Source organism: Vanessa tameamea, chromosome 3 (assembly GCF_037043105.1).
Source record: "Vanessa tameamea isolate UH-Manoa-2023 chromosome 3, ilVanTame1 primary haplotype, whole genome shotgun sequence".
In the NCBI taxonomy this organism is placed as follows: domain Eukaryota; kingdom Metazoa; phylum Arthropoda; class Insecta; order Lepidoptera; family Nymphalidae; genus Vanessa; species Vanessa tameamea.
In genome coordinates, this window is record NC_087311.1 from 6,883,255 (window position 1) to 6,903,299 (window position 20,045).

Here is a 20,045-nt window from a genome sequence, read left to right on the forward strand (position 1 = left end):
TGGCTACACTCCCTTCTGACTCGACACTGATCGAATTCATTATTCACCAGCAGAGAGCAATTAAACCTCCACTAATCAATCTCAAACTTCAGCTAAAGCTGAACTCTAATCAAGAAAACTCTTATACCGTGAAAGCTTTTCGAACAAAATTTAACTTAATTAAAAATGTAAATTAAATTCCTAGGCGCTTCCACAAGCATCACGTCGGCCCGCGCACCGAGCGCTCGGGGCTTTTGATTGCAGCTAAAAGGTTTGGGATTAGTGCGCGAAAGAGCTTTCAGTGCATTTGTAGAGCTTTTAAGTGGGAAGCTTTCGCTTAAGACACTTACATACAATGTAAATTTTATGTACTACCTCGGAAATGTGTGTCGTCGATACACAAACAAACGAATCAGATATTTATGAGATCCTATATAATATTAGTATTATCTATAATTATTCTAATTATAAACTTGAATTAATGTTTACAATTTGGTTATATAAAGTGAAACATGCACAAAAATAACTAGACGTCAATTTGTGTACTTTTACGTTAGGACAGAAAGAGTGATGGGACCGAAGCAGTGAAAGGGGTGTGGGTGTTGAGGGCCGGTTAGGAGCGCGGGTCGGACCAAGCAAGGAAGTTCGGTGTCCGGAAATAAACCGCCCGTAAAATTGTCAATTCCGAGGGAACTTCGGCGCCTGGACCCGACAATTTTGAATAGTCCGACTGCCGGCCCGTCGCGGTCTCTCTCGCTATACGGTATTGAGAAGTCATTACTTGTTGGCATTTGCGCGAGTAAGCAGCAACAAAATAAATAACTTAACTTATTAATTTGTAACATTAATATTCAATATTTTTCTTTAAATAATAATGGTTTAATATTTTTTACGAACAATATAGTAGCGATTAATATATTTTTATCTGTTGTTACTTTTGTATGTGCACAATCAACAACGCTCGACAACGGCACGTCAGCAAAATACGCCATGCCATCTGGGTGCGCGCCAAAACAATCACTGTTATTCACTACTTAGTTGTACTATAGAGTAACATTACACTACATTCTCAATTATGCTCACTGTTTAAATTGATGTCGTGAACAAGGAGTAATTCTATTTAAAACTTACGTAATCGAACGGAGCCACGTGTACAGAGATAACAAACACAAGAGCAATCCAATCGTAAAGAGCAGCGAGCTGCAGCTTATTATCGGAAAGCGTTCTACCATCAAGTGTATAATAAGAGCGGTATAAGGCCGGCGGTCCCATCCTCGGACTGCACACGTGCACCTCTACTTTACACGAACCCTCGCGCTTTTTGAACTGAGATCATCGCGACACTCATCCGTGAAATTGATTCTCGAGAAAGAAAAGACGAAAAGATAAATAAAAAGGAAATAGGAAAACACAAGCTAAGATTTGGCGTGAAATTGTTTTTCAGCGCCCGCCCACCGCCGACGCGTCTATGGCGCCCGGCTCGGGAATTTCCCAATTACAGAGTGTAAATGTATTTACTTGATTATGTTGGCAATGCGCTTAAGTGTTACGCAATAAGTTCGGTTGTAAGAATAGTTCATGGTAAAGCGAAATTATGTACTATGTGAATATTTAACTAAATTTATGAAGAACTTAAAATTACTATGTATTTATTTTTAATATTGTATTATAATTTACGAAATCCTTTGTGAATCCAAATAATACAAAAATAAATGAGTCCTACATAAACAGTATGTTAATAATAAGAGCATGTTTCGGCATCAGATCGTCCGAATTGGTATCTTAAAACACTGTGACATCTCATCCACTACGTGATCCATTTGGCGAAGTAAGAAGCAATCTCATTCAATACCGGCCTCCCCCACCCAGCGCTAGGGTTGCTAACAATACGATACTTTGTGCGCGCCGTATCACTAGACGCAATAAAACTTTATATTTCTCTTTAACTACTTCCTCGTAGTTATCAACGTGTGATACGAAATGGGGCATAAATATTAGCTTTTCTTATTGTTTGCATTAGAACAAATGAAATATATATTTATAGCGAACTTAATGTGTAAAAAAACATATAAGGTCATTCTATAACATTCGTTTTGTTTTGAAATTCAAATTAAATTTAAATTTATTTTTTACTTAAGTGATATCAACCCTACCATAGTAGTCAGTATCGCTTTTCCCGATTGTATTAGATTCAGCTGCCCTTTTCATCTACATGGCGTTCTTACGTCTCGAGGGGATCAAACAGGAGATATGCCTTATAAGTGATTGGCTAGTGAAAACAGTGCCGTTGTTGACGAGCGATTGTAATGAACGACTATTACAACATTGTGAAGAATATGTGAAGAACATGTGAAGAAATATATCTAGGTAAATATAATAAGCATAGTAATAAAATATCTATGTATCTAATACCGAATAAACTCGGATATAAGTTGTGAATTCGAAAAACTATGAATATGATTATCTACTCCATTCCAAAGGCTATCATCCAATAAAGCTAGTACGTAGCAAAGGTATCAAATCTTTTTCGTCCGTAGTGAAATTGAATATTTATCCGGGTAGTATCTCTATTCTGGAACAATTTTTATGTAGGGAGAACACGATCTCGAAATATTCGGGAGGGCCACTCCACGAAGATATTGGGAAATATCTTGCCTACATTACCTTTATTGCCTCGCGACGTCGCGTGCCCTACCTGATCTTATCTGAGATTATTTTCGAATTATTCAATATTCTTACGAAATCCCATACAAACTAATCACCTTTAGGTATGTCAATATTTTATATCCTTGCTATGTGCGATACGCTTTCCAAAACAAAGAAACGGTTTCATTTCATAATATATATTAGAAGATATTTCTTATTTCTTTGTAGCAATAGATAAATAGTTTATCTTTAGCTCAATTATGTTAAAATTACAATAATAAAAACGTTAAAATGTAAACTTATAGATAATTTAGTGCAATTTACCACTTATCTGGTACTACTTAATCATTTGCTTAGTGGCCGCTTGTCAATGTAGTGATGTGATGACTTAGATACGTATATTTATTCGGATTCACAAAAAACATGCAATATAGTTTTAATTCAATAATTACATATCAATAATACATTTTTTTTTTAATTTTTTTAATGCATTTTGTTATAAAACAGTTTTAAACTGAAGATGAGAGTTGCCAAAATAGTGGCTGTGTTGTACGTTTATAGATTTTCTATATTTTGCTATTTATATATTTTAAACATTACAAAATAAATAAGAAAATTAGTTGGAGCTCTAAGACAAAGCAATATACATGTATTGTTATCCGTTTATCAGAACGTGTGCGTTCCATTTAAGGGATTACATCTAGTTTTTAATATATAATGTTATCATTTATCACCCTACCACCAAATAATGCATACCTACTGTTTCCACTGCATAGTGGTAAGAACTTAGATAATGTTTTGAATAAACATTATATAGTTAATAAAAAATGTCATGACCAAAATATTTATGATATGAAATTATGATGAGCAATATTTATAATATAGTTTGATAATTTTTCCTACCTACTTCCTTAATTTTTAATACCTCTACTCTTACTTTTTGTAAGTAAGTAAGCAACATTAGGGCCCAAAAATAATGTCATATATTTTTAACAAGTTATTTATCATACATTATATCACAAGGGCGTTTGAGAAAGTTTGAGAATTGATATTCGTTACATCCCTTGTTTACAAATTGATTTTGACAGTACGACAATTCAGTGTTGTCATTTTAAAAGGATTGCATTAAATATTGCAAAATAAATAAATGAATTTTTATTCCGATTTATTTAAGAATATAAAATAACAAACATTTTAAGTACTAAATGTACCATCAATTTAATTTTATTATACAAATACAGAGTTTTTTTTCCTAAAATAAATAGTTTCGTTTTCAAAAGTTATTGTTTTTATTGCTTAAATATTATGATATTCTTTTATATAAAAATACCATAGAAGATGATAAAACAAAATTAAGCGAGAAAATTGTGCCCAATGATTTGGTGCCTGTATTTGTTCAGATTATGTTATATTTTTTGCCTTTTATAGTGTGGTAGAGATGATTGTTTGTATCTTTTTTTATTTTCTAAATTAAACATATATATTCGTTTTGGTTTTAAATGCTTGTTTTAAATTAATAATAATAATTTAATAGTCGATATTTGGTAGAAATTGGCCAACGTTCAAGTGCTTTTATTGGTTTAAGGAGGTTATCCCTAATCCTTATTGATAAGATTAGGACTATTATCATTGTTTTCTTTTATTCTTGCTGGTAAAGTAACAATTTAAAATATATATATTTACAACCGGTGATATTAATTTAGTGAATTAAGGTAATTTTTTCATTGCTAGTTTTGAAATTATTTTATTTTATTCATTTGTACATATTTGTGACTGTTTTGTCACCGGCAATGTGAATTGTTATAGATAAGATATGAATTGTTTTTGCGTTACGTTTGATTTTGTCTTTTAGTTTTTTGGCTATTTTTCACATAATAGGCGACATACATTTTCTTATTATTTTTTTCTCTTTCTTTAAATTCTCGTACTTAAATTATGTCTTATAAATTTTCTTAAGTTTATTTAAGTATCTGTATTTTTTTATTTTGCAGGACTCATTTTATGAGTTCAGTATTCATAGAGCAATTTACAATTGCTCAATACAAAGTGGAGGCATCATGTTCTTAGTAACCTTCGTTCTCAATCCAACGTATTGTTCAATCAGGAAGTGTGCTAGTATTTGTCCTTGAAACGACCTGTCAGTGTAGACCTGTGAAGTATGAAAAGATCGCTTGATGTTACTATGGCGCGGCATTCGGTAACGTACCTTTTTCTTTTTACGCTTGAATCAAATACATTTTTTTCTCAGAAGTAAATTCGCCATTATCGAACATCTATTTAGTTGGTATATGTGTATTATCTACATTAAACATTCGCAATTTTTTTATCATAACCTATCCCTATCCGTGTGTCTTACTGGATTTTTTTTCAACGGAATGTTATCAGTATATATCAGTATGTACTTAAATAGATACCTATATAGGAACTTATTTATTAGTCTAAATGTTAGTAAACATATTAGTTAAACACGTGAATAAATGTTTAATAAATAAAACAGTTTATATATTATGTGCAAGTAACCCTAATAATAGAGACACGAACAAATCACAATTCTTTATTTTTATGGTATAATATTTTATTTTTTTATTTAAATTTCTATTTTATATATATATTTAGTTAAAAAATAGAAATAGTAATTAGTCAAATTAAATATAACATTCAGTAACATTATTTACCCATGTGATCTCTCAATGAGTTTTATTTACAAACATAATTAGTCACAGTATAGGGTCAAAACTTAATAGTTGAAAGCGCAATTGTTCTTGGCATAATGGTAATTACATTATACACGACATCTCGTGACCGAATGGAACATGTATGTATCTTATCGAACTGAAGTAAACTTTGACCCAATATTTTGTAAAATCCGAACGGACTCTATTGAAATAAACTTTTCGAATTAAGAACAAAATCGTTCCCAAACAGTTGCCGCGTGTACGACAATAAACCTGACAATTATAATTTAATCTTTCACTGATCACTAGCCCATTATATAAAAGTATATATCAAGACATAAAAACGATTTCCACTAAAATGGTTTAATAAATCAAACATGCAAAAAAACCACTCATTAAAATTTGCGGTTTAACCCCACATCATTTTCCGGTATATTGTTTCTTCATTAATTACAGACGAATATATGTCTATTCTTGCAACAGCAATGATTGTTCTGTTTTGTTAATTACTACTGAGTTAATTTTGACATAGTTTAATAACAAAAGAGGCGGTACCAAAGAAATGTGTTATTACGTCGGTTTTAGGCCACCGCAAAAAAGTATGCGTGATCGTTGCAAACTAAGCTATGTTAATAAACTTTAGCAGCTAAAGCATGTTATAAGTGTATTAAGATAAATAACATTGTTGGCATTAAACACCGCAACCGAATATAAAGACTGGATTTATTTTAATTACAGTTGTACATAATATTTTGAAAACCTGCGTTATTTTTAAAAAGTTAAAAAACGAAATCAAATTAAAGCGGGTGTTTGATGGTTTGATCATTACTTAAGCGGATTAATTTGTTGTGTTGAAACGCTTGGAGCGGAAGACGCATAAATTCGACGAGCTAGTGGCTGGCTGACACCTGTGATTGCATTTACAATGCTAATTCACGGCACACTATCACGTCAACAGCCGACGCGCTTCTCGTTTTCACAATCGCGTTGTGCGTGAAATACGCAGCCATCCATCACCACACCCAAAAATCCTAATAGCATATGTAGTTTCAAAACTCTAACTTTTAAATATACCTCGTTAAAAACGATATATTCAAAATGACGCGTTCAGTGATTGTCTATTTAAATATTTAGATAATAGTTCGTGATTTAGAAATTTAAATATAGCTTTGAAATTTATTGTTGTACAGATTCCTCGTTTTCGTCGAGAGAGTGGGTACACGTTCTGATAAACTGTCGGATATAACCGACCGCAATCGATTATCGAGCAGTTAATTGATAATTACTTTCTTCCATTACTGAACGAAAAACGCGGTGATTAACTCCGAATCGCTTTAACGAGCACAATAGGTCGGCGTTCAATTAAAAACCCTTGTCGAATGTCGACGGCTTCACAGAACGAAATCGAAGCTGACTTAATCTCGTATACATGGAAATAAGGAATTGCTCGCGTGCGGAAAGTTTTTAATTAAATATTCACCCATTTGTAATTAAGACATGATTCAATTGAGCACAACAGAATTACGTGACTTATTCTCAAAATCTTTACAGTTAGTTAAGGTACAGCGGAAATAAAAACAGCAACAATACACTTTTTTTTGCAATATCATGTGAGCGTAGATATTTTTATGTTTCTTGAAAAAATATATCTTATCCATCAGACTAATATACTTAATATTTTTAGTGTTGCTCGCGTAAAAGTACTTCTACTAGGTTCTATTGTTGTGTTCCGGTTAGAAGGGTGAGTGAGCCAGTGTAATCACAGGCACAAGGGACATAACATCTTAGTTCCCAAGGTTGGTGGCGCATAGGTGATGTAAGGAATGGTTAATATTTATAACAGCGCCTTTGTCTATGGGCGGTGGTGACCACTTACCATCAGGTGGCCCATACGCACGTCCGCCAACCAATGCCATAAAAAAAAATCACGTAATCAATTAACCTCATCATTAAAAAAAATATTTTTATCATGCATTGCCGTTTTAAATATAAACCTTGTCGGTGTTACCTATGTCGTATCGGCTAATTAAATGTACGGATTAATTAAGACGGACTTAATATAGGTTTAATAAAAGTTTCGCTAGAACAGTTCAATATACGTCTTAGTTATCTCTAAGTGATCCCCAAATGGTCCCACTGTAATCTCCTAGACATTTAATTTCGCCGTTTTAAATGAATCGCTGAGCTCATATCCCATCCCGAAATCCTCGCTACGATTGGCTCGTTCCGGCGTTCGTATAAATTCTGAAGGAAAATCATCTGCAGAATTCCAATAGCAGAGTGCTGATGTCCAAATTCATGATATATCGATGCGAGGGTCGACTCGCCTGTTTATGAGATATTTCATAACGCGATTTCAAGTAATTCCTTATGTTCGTCGCAAATTACACCACAACCTGTCGTGAACTTGGTCCATAATGTGGCTTTCATATCATAAATTTAGGACTCTTAATTGATACCGAATTCAACTTAAAAGTTCTAAACGTACGAAAAGTTATTTATGCTTGCGGTAGCAGTAGAAAGGTCTGATATGGCTTTGTTCCACGTAAATCCTGAAATGGATGACATTGCTAAATGTTACAGCAATTACATTAATTGCAACAGCTAAATTAGCAACAATTTAAAAGATATACTTTTGTAAACTGTACTATAATAGATTTCAATTTTTTATATGCAAATATTTTATCATGATTTATTCGAATCACTTCTGATACCAAATTTACTAACAATTAGTTAATTTGGTATCAGAAGTGATTCGAATAAAGTACTCAAAAGATTGAGAAAAACATTGTCACATGAGCACTAATCTTTTTGGGAAACATGTCATCGTCTTGCTAATACATACATTTCAATAAAAAGACTTAGTATAAATTGCTGCTTTTAACAGACACGTGATAATTAATAAAGTGCCGCGCTAAATAATACTTATTTTCGAAAGGAATTTATGAGAAGTTGTTGCGATATAATAATAAAAAAAGACATGAGCTATTTAAGTTTAATTTATTTGCTCTATTTGATTCTATTTTTATTTATAGTGCAAAGCAAGAATATTAATCGTATTATATAAATTAAGAAGCAATTATCAACATATTATAGTATAATTTATTATTTATATTATATAAAATAATAAAATACAGTAACTTATCCGAATACGGTGATTTTATTTAGAGTTGAATTTATTTTGATATTATCGTAAATATTCGTATAACCTAGTTTCTTAACAAAATAAATCAGTGTTTGTGTTGTATATTATGCAAATAATAAATAAGAACATTTTAAAAAAGTTTAGCTACTTATGTAAATATAATTTTAAGTGAGAAACGCAACGCCTGGCCGGGCCACGGACTGGAGCTCACTTGCTTTATAAACAGGCTTCCGTATTTTTCAATCAGAGAGCTGTCAAAGCGTTCTGACACCCTCATCCTATTGGCTCGCACTCGCCGAGCACCGAAATTGGTTTTCTACATTCAATCCATACAAAGTTTAATGTTATTCGTTTGCGATATCACCGGGATGCCGCCGATGTTTACCGACGCGCCAAATCATATTGGATTTGCAAACTTTTGTTTGCGGACTTTATTTCATTTCTCTGTTAGTTCAGGCCGAGAGAATATAATTTTATATATACCGTCCTCCACGAAACTCAACATCACCAATAAATTATTGTACTTACTTCAAATGAACATCTTTTTTCGTTTTATACATATGCTTTAATATAAGTGCTGGATACAAATGAATTTAATCGTTCATATATCACATAAAGCCAAACAGTGAGAGCGTCATGGAGAAGGCTGTAGTATGGCCGCGAGCGTTCATAAATTGAAGGGCTGGTACCTGCGGCTTAATACACCGCTGTTTCCGATTCATTTCCGGACGACGCGCACGGTGCCGGATATTGCTTTTAAGGTTGCGCCGCACGCCACCGCTTCGAAATACTCGCATCATCCGCTCTCTCTACGTCACCCGCGCGCCACTTACAATGACACGCATTCCTCGAAACCAAAAAACCAACACTAAACGATAACAATAACCATTTAATAAATTAATAAAATAATGCCCTCTCTAATTGTGAGAATTAATTATTCTCTATACTCTACTCATACTATTTATTATTTTTTAATTAAAAGTAGTAATAAATAACTCTAAAATAATGAAGGAACGCTTCGACGCTAATTTTTATTTTGTTAAATAGGTTCCCACATGTTTCACATCGCATGTTTTAAGTTTTTTTTTTGTTTCGTTTTAACGTTACCCATGTGATTTGTGTAGCTTGAAAAGGCAAAACCTTTTACTGATTATAATAACGTTATAGCATGTGGATTCAATTAGCCGGTTTTGCAACACATTCAGTAATTAAAACGTATGAATATGAATAACCTATTAACTATTTTTTTTACATTACTTACTTTACTTTAAATTTTGGTTTTGATTATGGTAATTGTTGATATACGATGATGAAATTCGTATTCCACTTGAGCTTCACTCTAAAAAAATTTTAGATAAAATTATGTTGCTAAAAATTCAGTTAAATTGAACTGATTTAACTGAATTAATTATTTACAAACGTAGGTTACTTAATATCTTCGTTATATTATTTAATAACATATAATATAATCTGCTCAAATTAGGCAATATGTTAAACTTAAAACGTAACAGTATTGGCCTATACAGAATATATTTAAAAAAAAAAACCATACTTATTCTCATAGGCTAATTTAAAAATAAAAATTTCAGAATCAATTTTAAAATTAGTAATTTCTTTCGACATTTAATGACATTTAAAAACAGAACGTCGTAATTATTACATTTTACAGCTGACTGTAAATAGTTTCGGTCGGAATATATTTATACAAACTTGTTGACCGTTTTGGATTATGTAGAAATTTATAACGGTTCGGAATAAACATAAAACATTTAGAAATTTGAGTAAAATATTACGTCAAAACGGTATGTAAATAAGAAACTCGTCTTATCGCAGCCTGATTCTGGTCGCGAGTATATTAAATCGTTTCCATTACTTTAAGTAGATTTCGATGTTTATGTCAAACGCAGCGGCGATAATACAGCGATTTATTATAATATACTCTCATACTAATGGGGTGTAGGTGGAATGAAGCGTTCACTCAAATTAATAGACACGTACATATTTTCACATGATTACTATGAATATTAAATCGTATCTTACACCACTAAGAGAACACGCAAAGTTATGTTTCATTTAACGTCGTTAAGTCTTAATTTATACATCTAATGGCTGTTTGTAGCAAGGCTTGCGTATAAAATGCTTGTAAAATTGAAAATTGCTTGCATGACTAAAAACCTATTTCCCAGTTTATTTATATAATTTAAGTAAACAAATGACCTACTACTTTAAGTACGTTTTAACTAAACATCAAATAATATTACATGATAGGTGTCTCGTAGGTTAATATACCTCAATTTATCATTATGCAATAGTTTTAACGAGTTCAGGTACGTGCCTACTAATCTTTCTTTTAACTATTATTTTATAAATCATTAATTGGCAATATTCTCAATAATAATTTAAAAAATTAAAACAAATTTAATAATAACTTAACATCACATTTACATTGACATCCATGAAATCATAATAAGCTAATACGGTATTACTATGGGGTAAATCTCCCTTCGAACATAACAAAACCCTACGATCCCTTTTAATACGATAATGTTCTCTATCTTTCGTCTGCAGTCACACACACGACCCTCGTGTGCTAATTGAATTTAAGGAATAAAATCCAATCGGCCCGATTCTTTATTATTCAAGATCCAATTTGGATAAGGCCTGATCGGTCCGCGGGGGGGCGGCGGGAGGCCAGTCGAGAATAAAATTGGATTTGTCACTCAAAACATAAGACTACCTTAAAGTTTCGCAAGAAAGTATTGTATATCCAATTTTATTATTGATACTATGCTTGCTCGATTACTTATATCGCGTGATTTAATTAATTCACCGTATTCATGGACTGTTAATTTACTTCGCCATCAGCTATGAAACTAAGTTAATTAATTTTATGTAACGTATTTTTTTATGTATTTTGTTTTTTTTTTCGCATATTTAAGCGCATATATAAATTGAATTATATTTCAATCTTTCAAGTCAATCTTTAAGTAAACTACTGTAACTCAACAAAGTGTATCGGGACAGACTAGCATCAGAACTAACCCATAACATTAAGTCGTGCAGCACAATCAATGATAACAATCTTCGTTTGCCTTTGAGAAATCCTATAATGTGTAATTTTAATTCTTTGGCAATATTTAAAGAAAATTTATTATCAAGTACGGGTAATAAATGTGACATTTAGAAGATTTAAATATCACTTACAAAATAATTGCTTATAGACATTGATTTAAAAGCCAATATAAAGTATGGATTTAAATAAATCGTGATCAACTTTTATTCTAATAATCTTTTTGTAGTTGAATACGCATATGTAATAATAACATTTTAATGCATTGTATTATGTAATAAATTTTGAAATGACCCACATAGACATTGGTGCTGAAGAATTATGAGCAATACTAAAACCGTTCAAGCCCCGTCGAGCTTGTGATCGAGACGTGTCGGTTGTTACATTGGCTTACACACCCTTCAAACCGGAACATAGCAATACAAAGTAGTTAAGTTTTGCGGTAGAATATTTGATGAGTAAGTGGTGCCGGATAGATAAAAGGTTTTTAATTCATTTCGCGATGGTACGTACACCGACGAGTAAAAGTACTAAGATATTATATACGAATATGCTTTTAAATAATACACTTAAAATGTATATAGGTTTCTCCATTAAGAAATCCTCTATCACAGAAGATATTCCACCGCATCGAAACAAAATATTTAAACAATATATTTGAGTTGTTAGAAGGTAAACATTGACTTTATATTTGTTACCCTTTAGATTATAATCGCATAAGACAGATCGTCCCGGCTGCTTGGCGGGAATCTGCAAAGAAATCTAATACTTATAGTGAATTGCAATTTATAAGCTATGTTGAAGTAGTTATGTTACATTTTTGATTCAATATTACATATATGTACAAATAATATTCCGTAGAAATATATAAAAAAGCAATTTGAAATTATACATTTTTTTATTATTTTAGTATTCTTAAATACTACCTATTATTTACTTGTAATTAAGAAGATATTTACTTTATTTTATTTCTATCGTCGTTATAAAATTTAATGAAAGTATTAAATAAAAATGGTGTAATAACTCATAACTCTACAATAACAATACTTAGATACTGGTGTACTAGGCGATTTTTAGGTTGTTGCATTTTATATAGGTTGACTGTATCTAAGAGCTGTAATGCAACGAGTAAGCAACATATTTTGTTGTCGACTTGCAGAGCGAGTGATGCGGGAACATCAGTGAGCAAACGTGTGCCCGACGTGCCCGACCTGCCCTAATTGCCGCTTTCTTGCCATAGTGTCTGCGCGCAATTTCTGAATCTATTAAAATAATTGCCTTGGAATATATTTTTAACCCGATAATGCATTAGCATCCTACTTAACTAAAATAAAAGATATTACATATTTGATAGACTTAAAAAACGCTGTGATCGTGATTATATCATGATTTTTAAAATTTATATGTACATTAAAAAAAATGTTGGCATATTTATAAAGGTGAATAATATGTAATTTTGCGTACACCTAATTAAATAAGTCTCCTCATTTAAATAACCATTACCAAGAATATAAACAGTAACCTAATGTTTTTTTGAGGCCAATAAAGGTCAGCGAAGCAGCAGTCGCAATGTTACAATAGCAATAAAACTTTATGGATTTGATATTTAAATGCGAAACTTACGTTATATAAATAACGTAGGTACTTTCAAAGTAGTATTGAACAATAAAGTATAACATTAAAAATAACGTATTTCATTGCGAATACAAATTTCTCTCCATTATGTAATAAGTAATAACTTACTAAGGCCGAATATTCGCGGTATGTTCGGTATTTAGCACGCTTTCGTTGAAAAAAATATTGAATACTTGTATGTCGTATCACAAATAATATAATCTATGAATGATTTTTTGATAAAAAAAATATGCATATTTTTTTATATTGCTGTTTATTTTTATCGGTTTATGATTAAGTATAAGAAATATTATATCAGATCTCGTTAATATAAATTATAATATTTACTTAGCAAAAATTAGTATTCGGTTCCATCGATATTATTATTAAAACTAAAATGTTTTAAAAATGGTTAAATGGTTAATGTAATATTCAAATAAAAATAAATAAAATACCTAATAATAAATGATAGCATTTCATTAATAAATTTCTAATCCAATAATAAATAGTGATAAACGATGAATAGTTAAATGGTTATTATTAACGTGTCAAATTAATTTTGCAGTAATAAATAAATCAAAGGTAAAATATGAACATGCACTTTCTCCAAGAACCAAGCAAAATAAATCTCATCGTGCAATAATTGCATAAACTTTCAGAAGATGTTTAAAGCGCTGGTGTAGTGAATCAGTCGACGATTCACTTAGCGCTAATTAAATCCGCCGCGGGGCGTGCAATACGATTGAATCATGCCGCCTCAACTGAATCATATATTACCACTGACTTGCGGATTAGCGTGTAACGAACTGCCGTCTATCTGTTGAACGTATGTAGTTGGATTTTAATTGTAATCATGCCATTTTTATGGCAATTTAGCTGCTTATATTGTCTGTATATATGTATCAATCTTATATATATAATGTATATATGTAATTTTCTTTCAACGTCAATCACGTGAGAAACGTGTACGTATCGAATATATGAAACTATGATCAATCGACGCAGAGTCGTCCTTAGATGCTTATAGACCATTAATTGTTTGAACTCCGTTGATCTTTTCCCCTTTTTTTTGCCCAGCGAAGCGACAGATTAACAACTAGCGTATTATAAGTTCGACTATATATTTCTTTTTACGATCTGATTTTGAAGATTTCATTTGCTTTCGTTTTAGTATAGCTTCAACGTACGTTCCATCCGTCTCAATTTTATTGATATAAGGTATTGTTATTTTTTATTTGAAACGGGCATTTAAGCATGTATTTCAAGTTTTACATTTTTTATTCAATTTGTAAATTTAGAAAAAATAATTTGGTTTGATTACTCATTTACAAAATAAATACTTAATAATAATGTTCTTAATGAGTACTTATCTATCCAAAAATAAAATCTCATGCAACGAACGAGATCAGAAATTTTAAAATTGATATATAACTAGGCACAAAAACGATCATTGGCGGCGCGGAAATTAAATAGCCGCTCATATCCGGACTGTGAAGTGTGCCTCGACGCGTCGTTCTCGATAGAACCGATGCACATACATCGTGCATCGGACGCAGTCTTCACAAACCAGTCGAGTTTTACAAATGGCTATACTGACTCTTATTCATGTTTCACGTTCCATGGAGGGTAAATATTTCTCTTTATACTTTAATCTCTTCGATTCCATGAATAGTTTGGTTCCACTAGTCCTTGTGGACTTTGTCCTGTGAACTTTACAGGGCACTCGACGTGTATATCTCAATAAAATGCAAAACATTATTTATTTGTAATATTAGAATTATTATTAGTTTCATAATTATTATAAAGTAATGTATGTATTATTACTTACAATTCTACTTAAGATCTTATAAATGCAATCGATTGTTATTCAAATACATTTATCTCAATAAGCAATTAAAGCAATGTTTACAGCCGTTTCGTCGTATCAGCGCACGCGCAACAAACGTGAGGCGACAATCAAAACATATTATAGCCAATCAATTCTGATCAAATGCTGACACAGATAGATATTACCAAGAATATAAACGGGGCAATTAAGTCTGACAAATGTGTAGGTACAAAATAAATCCTAATAAACTGTTTTAAGGCTAAACAATCATCGCGAGATCTTTGTATGAATCAAGAACGCTATTTATTTTCCTTGAACTGCTATGTAAATCAAAAGTATCTAATGCTAATAACAACAACTTAATAATTTTAAAGCAATTAAGATGCACGATATATTTTATGTTTAGAAACTTTTATGATATTCTTTCTTCGCTTACACATCATTTGTTTGATATTTTAAAAGTCTTGTAAACACAGATTTAATAGGACAGGTGTAGTCGAGTACCGAGACCCTATTATAAGTAATGACGATGAACGAACATTTTAGAGAAAAGCACTCCTGTTAGTGCTGGCGAGCCAATTAGAAGTGTTAGGGAGGTAGCTACTACCGCGCCGAGTCGCGCCGCCGGCTCTCGTCTTCCAATTAAACTCACACCCGTCGACAACGTACCGCCGGGGCCCGGAAGCAAGTACGTTCGCGTAATTGTGTAACTTGTTTCTAAACAAGCCTCAGTTTTTATACCAAAGATAACAATGGAATTTTGTCAGAAAACACAAGAACTCCCCCTTCAATCTGCGTAACTATTGAGTTGTTAATTAAATTCACACAGCTCTATCGCTAGTCACGACTTGAACCTCTTGACGCAGTATTACAATTGGATAGGGGCGATTTCGCGTCGATATGAGGGTTTCGATCGAAAACGTTGATGCTTGTTTAATTACAACAATAGTGGCCCCTAATGAGAGTTTTCGCTAATAAGCGCAACAGAATGTAATCAACATGCTTCGTCGCTCTAATGAGCTGAGTTCCTGGCAAAAACAAGCGACGTCGACATTTTACTGAAGATTAATTAGGCGTTCTGCCTATACAGGGACTTGGACTGCCCGCACCGGAAACTCTTCTGTTTCTAGCTTGTTACTTATTAACATGTTCCTTAGGCGCTGTACGCTGAAAACTCTCTTAATTAATGATTCCATAGAAATCGCTATTTGCGGCATTCGTACATTTTCACTCTTTTTATAAAAGTCTTTATTTGAGTACAACAAAGGCGTAACTACGAGCAGTCTTCTTTAAGTAACTTCTATTGACAACAAAGTATACAAACCTGTAAACGTCGTTAACTTAAATAAGCACGTTTGATTACGTCGTAGCTAGCTACCCCATTAAAACTTAACGAGGGGCAACCCTGGGGAAAATAACTAACCCAATTTCCCTTTGCCGGGAAATCATTAAAAGTCTTAAAAGGGTCTTTTCATATATATTTTTTAGCCTGAGGCGTACGTGCAAATAAACACATTTTTACATACTCGAACAAACAATTCCCGTAACGAGGCGGGAGAGTAACGAGCGCGCGCGGCGGCGGTGTCCAGCTAGCCGCGGGTCCTACCCGCGCCCGCGTCCGCTTCGCCGTCCGCTGCGCCGTCCGCGCTCGCTCCCGCGCTCGCCGTCTCACTAATTGGGAATATACAGCCGGATATGTGTCTCGTTACTCGCGCCTACCTATCCCATCTCACTGACACCGCCGCTGATTTATCACGGCCTATACATTAAAATTGACTACTATCCCTTTACCAGATTTGACGGCAGTGACACTAATATATGTATTTATGAATATGCTAATTAACTAACGATACTTACAATGTTCTTCATATTATATTTTTTTATTAATCCATGATATTATATTGCTCCACATAAATATATGTATATATGTATGTGTGTAATCCCCATATGTTTTCTCTTTATTATTTAAAAACAAATACAAATAAAACGAACCAATTAGAATATTATCCAATTAAAAATAATTATAATTAGCGACAGTTTCAAGCTTCTTAATTAATTATTAGATTTTCCAATTAGCTCTGATTGCGTTCACTGTTTAATTAATGGATGTGTGCCGTATTAGTGTCGGTTACAATCTGATCCGAGACTCGGCAATTACCGACGACTACAAAACACATCGAATTTCGCGTAATTGCTGAGAATATTACGGCTCCGAACTAAATTGTTCTCGACTTAATTAATTAAGCTTTTGTTTCAAACTAACAGCAAAGTGTAGAGTTGGCAATTCTAAATTGGATCTTGTAATTACCTTACCCTCTTGTGCAGAAACTGTCTACTTTCAATTATAGCCAAAGCTTACTTAATGGAATCAATTATAATTGGGACACAATACGCAACCTAATTAGTTAATGTTTGTATAATTAATTCTAAATATTTTAGTAGCCATAGTAGCACTTACAGAATACGCAATATTAACTCATTGAAAACAAAACACGGTCGTCGACTTTCGTTAGGACCATTCGTCGTTTCGCGAAACAATATGTACAAGATATTAAATAATACAAGGCTAATTCAAGCAGAATACTTTCTTTTTTAAATCCCGCCTTGATTGTACACCTTTTGTATCTAGTACTTCTAGATTGCATTATATACAAGCATTATTTTTAGTTCAAGAACATATTGACAAAAAGACAAGAACAGAAAGATATATTTTCAAAGCGATTAAATTACGCTGTGGTAACATGTTATAATCGAGATTATTTTATGTTATAACAATTAAAATGATGACTAAATGCATTACATTTTAATAGCGCTGAGACCGCATTTTAATTAAATTTAATTCGACGATAGTTTAGAATTACCGACCGCTTCATTAATTGGAATACTAATAAATTATATCATTATTAATTAAAATATAGCCCGTTAAAATAATAATTATTTTTTAACATAGAATGGGCTTGTTTAATTAGCCTAATCTTGTTAAGGAGATTATGTATAGGTATATATCATCGATAAAATCGTTATAATACTAATAATAATAAAATAATATATTAAGTAGAAGTTTAATTAAATCTTTGTTATTTGATGTCAAATTTTGTGAATTAAATACTTAAATGACCGCGATACCATAAGTAGGCGATTGCTAGTATTTACAAGTGTTGGACGTGTCGGCGTGACGAAATAAATTATCTTGTATTCAAACTACAACTTCAAAAGGCGATATAAAGACTTTGTCCTGCAGTAGGTTGAGTTTAAGTGATTCCAGCTGTTGTCGAGTGTTGTCGGAGGGGAAAGAGTCTAAGAACGAAGTTTAATTAAGACACAACAATTAAAATAACAAGCGACGGGCGTGGCGAGTCATTATGCGGGGTCATGGGAGCGCATGCGACGTCACTAATCCACTAGACGTACTTTGTTGCTTTTTCTTTTGTTCTGCTCATGTAAAGCGTGTGATAAAATAATAATGTCATTATTTACTTATGGATATGTATATATCTAGATGTGACTATACCTTAATAGATATTTATTAATAAATTACGTTGATGAGCGATAATATTTTTCGAAATAAAAACAAATTGCAATTTTTAAATAAAAGTACCATTTGTTCGGTATAACGATTATTTTAGCAGTAACACTTCGTACATATCCCACAATAGTGCAGAGGGTTTCTCTCCTCATATGGACAACATTTTAGAGTTCGATCCACCATGCTGCTTCATTGCGTGGCGATGAAAACTTAGGTATTAGATTTTAGGTTATTTTTTTCTAATTAATTTGTTGTTTGGTTTGTCTATTAACATTTATTTTAGAAATGTCAACATATACATAATTCTATAACAAAAACAATTTATTTAGATATACGTTTTTCTTACTACCTAATCACAAAATACATAAAAAAACAAAAGACAACAACCTTTAATCTTATTTATTAAATACATAATTGCAAAATTTGTTCATTACTGCGTCAGTTCTGCCCAATGGCAATGATTAATAACTCGAATCATATAGGATTAACTATGTTTGTATGGGTGTTTAATATGTTGTCGTAGAAACAATCGCATAAACATAAATAACAACTTACACAAGATAAATACGTATGTACTTATCTTTCTAATGTACTCTTATACTAATTAAAGATTAATAACATAGAGCTTTTGTTAGTAAAGGATTTGTTTTTAAATATGTACGAAAATGTTAATTTTCTAGTTCTGTATGTAAAAAATACTCTTTGATATTTTAATTTTATCTTAAAATTAATAAACTAAGCTTATTCATACATCATGTAACATCGCGATTGGAAACAATTGCACTGCAGCATGCAGTTAGTTACACCCATTCAACAAAATCAATTAAACGAGTGCAAGAAAATCTAAGCTTTGAAGTATATGACTTAATATAAAAAATAAACTTTAAGGAAATAGTAATTACTATAAATAAACAATCACATATATACACATCAATACACACCAATTGTCATATAAACAAAATCAAGTAAACATATTAAACGCTTCAATATTGTATACATAACTGACAAAAACTTTTATTCTATTAATATTTTACCTTATATCACCTACAATGTAATTTAATATTATTAAGCTTACCTTTACAGATGTTGTCTTGTGCTGAAATATACACACTTTAACTAAAAGTGCTCGTTTTCAACGTGACTTTCAAATCCAGAACAACAATTTCACAGTTATTATATTAAAACACTAAACCAAATTTCGCTTGTCCACTTAAATTGTCACTTTGAATACGATTTATAGCCTCTATCGCTTCTGAATTATGAAGTCTGAATAGCAGCTAGTAACGCACTCGAGCTGACGATCTTAACAATTATATCGCCTCGGTCTATCAAAATGTTTCACAATAGTTTTAAGAAAATATCGTGAATGTTTTTAATGAACGAACACGTGTAAAGTTTGCCGCTCAGAAGAGGCAAAATAACACGTCCACTCTCAACGGGAGCTTGCGGCGGAATGAGCCGAGCGCGAGCGACAGCCGAAAGAAGGCCGACACGACGTCGTGGTTCGGGCGCAGTGCTAAGGGCGGGCGCCAGAAAACGGGGTGGAATGGAACAACACTCTA

At 32.4% G+C, this 20,045-nt stretch overlaps 2 protein-coding genes across 2 annotated transcripts in view; one reads left to right on the forward strand and one right to left on the reverse strand.

Moving 5' to 3' along the window:
• Nucleotides 1–19,951, reverse strand: part of LOC113397321 (LIM domain only protein 3-like) — a 34,538-nt gene extending 14,587 nt beyond the window's left edge. Inside the window, exon 1 of the mRNA XM_026635618.2 lies at nucleotides 19,559–19,951. The gene's annotated coding sequence lies outside the window, so the exon portion shown is untranslated. The remainder of the gene's footprint in view (nucleotides 1–19,558) is intronic.
• Nucleotides 1–20,045, forward strand: part of LOC113397446 (THO complex subunit 2) — a 213,284-nt gene that overhangs the window by 54,713 nt on the left and 138,526 nt on the right. The gene's annotated exons all lie outside the window — the stretch shown is intronic.